The following is a 2,500-nucleotide window of genomic DNA, read 5'->3' on the forward strand; positions in this document are numbered from 1 at the left end:
AAACATATATGTATATCACAGAGGGTCGTGGGTTCTAATCCTGTTTGGAACTCGGATGTTTTCCGACTTTCCAATGGATGCAATTTTAATGGAATATCTGTATTCAGCAAACGAAATTAAATTTGTCACAATTTGTCACACTGAAGCCTCAACACAGCACTCATCGCTTTGGTTGCTCCACTGCATGTTATAAATTCGGATTTTTCATCGAATTCTGTAAGACGTGAGGCTTTTTGAAGCCTTTAGCTAGCGAAAATCTTCTTCTTGACGGCTGTTTATTTGTAATTGTTGTAGTTGTTTTGTCAGAGAGAGGAAGGTCAAATGTATTGCTCAAAGGGGTGTATTGGATTGCCTTTAGCCAATGAAATCTCCGCTTCGTAATTATATTGTACATTTGCTGCACAGAAAACAAAATTCTACCCAGGTTATAACTAGGATACCTTTCAGGTATTTCGAGTAAATACAGAACTTTCTCTTCGGTTATTTGGAGAAGCAGTTTCTCAAAGTGACTCATATAATTGTCTAGGGATCTCTAGGGGTTCAGATTGGTTGGCAAGCTTACCTGGGACAGCCATCTTGACATGATCTGTGAGAAGGCTACTGCGGGCATTGGAGCGATGGGACGTATTAGGCCATTTGTTCCTTCAAATTCACTCGAGGAGGTATCTAAGAGCCTAGTACAACCACATTTTGATTATTGTTCTCATTTCTGGGGCAGCTGCAGCAAGTTATCACAGTGCAACGCGCCTTACCGTGGCCACCCAACAAACTTCCACATTTGACAACTACGTGTAAATACGTCGACTCAACAACCCATGCACATGTGTTGAACTTACAACTGTGCGAACTTTTCAAGGAGGCGTGACTGTCAATCAAATTCGCACACCCTGATTGGCGTATGTTTTAAAAAAACTTTGTTAGGTGGCCACGGTAAGGCGCATCGCACTGTAAAGGATAAGCTTCAGAAATGTCAATCTCGTGCTGCTAGAGTTCTTTGTGATATTTGTTCTGCCGACTTGATTGAGGCCTATCCTGTGATACCCTGGATATGAGACGGCTCTGTGCAAAATCAACTTTGATGTACAAAATAGTGAATGATGACCCCGCCCCCAAGCTAAGGAACTCTTTCGTCAAAAGGAATACTAGTCAGACGAACTACCACCTGCGAAATAGTGCAACTGATCTGTCACTTCCTAAACCGAAGAGGGAGTTTTTAAAAAGAAGTTTTAAATACAATGGTGCTATGATTTGGAACCAACTTCCACCTTGGAAGCTAAGTTGTCGGATTCACTAAATTTAATTAAAAACAACCTCAAAAGGTGATTGGGTTATGCCATGCTACATTCATTTAGTCTTTCGCCACAATATCGAATGGCTTCCATTTTTAGGTAGTATAGTATAGGGGTTTTTAAGCGTTTCAATTATAAATTAAATTCTGAACTATTAGCGTTACTCTTGCTTGTAAATAAAAGTGGTATTGTTAGTCTTAGCTTCTTAAGCAGATTCAAGTCGTTTTATTCAAAAAGGTTGTCTTGTTGTCACTTTTTTAATATAGGCATATTTACACGTATATACTTACATTTTTAAATAATATATTTGTAAATACACGCCTTCCATGAAAACCAGCTTAACATCGTTGGGGCAAGCGTGTCTTCTGGATTTCAATAAGTATACCATTACGATACCATACCATACTATACCAAGTCTGATAAACCGTTCAGATAAGATTCCGGATCGTTATCATGTCTGGAAAGTAGAATTTTATCTTGAGGTTTTACTGCTAGAATTTTATATTTCGGTTCTATATCTCACCTTCAATATCGAAAAAACACGATTCCTTGCTTTACACAGAATAATGGCACACCTTCCACGTGGCACAGACTGATGCCAACTAAAACAAAATTTCTTTGTAGAACTGACCTGTCAGCAGGGCTATATAAACGCAACTGTACCAGATCTGATGAAGCAGTCTTTGAGTTCCAATTGAGAAAAGTGACTTTTCCAGGCTGTGCCAGCTGTGGAAATTGCGAAGGAATGTTCATCAAGTCCCCTTTTGTTTGAGTCACTGATTCGGTATCTGACTGGATGTATATTCACAAACACATTTTTCATTGAGTTGAGAAAGTCTATCAGTTTATGAGAAGTAAGTTCAAGAAGTGGCTCTACTGCCATCCTGTCCTTGTTTCTAACAGCTTCAGCTGTCAAACTTTTATGAACAGTCTCACTGATAGTGACATTGGAATCATTCCTTAATGTTCTCAGAGTGCAAAGAGTGCTTCTGTGCCCCTCACCAAGCACTAAAAACCAGTCCAAGAGCATTTGCATGTTTTGGCTAGATGCATGCACAGCATCTGGGACTACAACCAGAAACTCCGGAAACTGAATCTGGTTAGCATTAAGAAAACCTGCCATTTTTCGGTTGCCAGATTCACAGTCAACATTCCATGTCAATACAAATAATTTGATGCACTGTATGTTCTCTAAACAGCTGTGACAAGCC

General features: G+C 39.5%; 1 long non-coding RNA gene across 1 annotated transcript in view; it reads right to left on the minus strand.

Annotated features, from left to right (window-relative positions):
* Window positions 1–1,534: 1,534 nt before the first annotated feature.
* LOC137982554 (uncharacterized) overlaps window positions 1,535–2,500 on the minus strand; it is a 37,595-nt gene continuing 36,629 nt past the window's right edge. The window contains exon 9 of the long non-coding RNA XR_011118743.1: window positions 1,535–2,500. This exon is cut by the window's right edge and continues 1,151 nt beyond it. This is a non-coding gene — a long non-coding RNA (uncharacterized lncRNA).

This window comes from Montipora foliosa, chromosome 13 (assembly GCF_036669935.1).
Source record: "Montipora foliosa isolate CH-2021 chromosome 13, ASM3666993v2, whole genome shotgun sequence".
In the NCBI taxonomy this organism is placed as follows: domain Eukaryota; kingdom Metazoa; phylum Cnidaria; class Anthozoa; order Scleractinia; family Acroporidae; genus Montipora; species Montipora foliosa.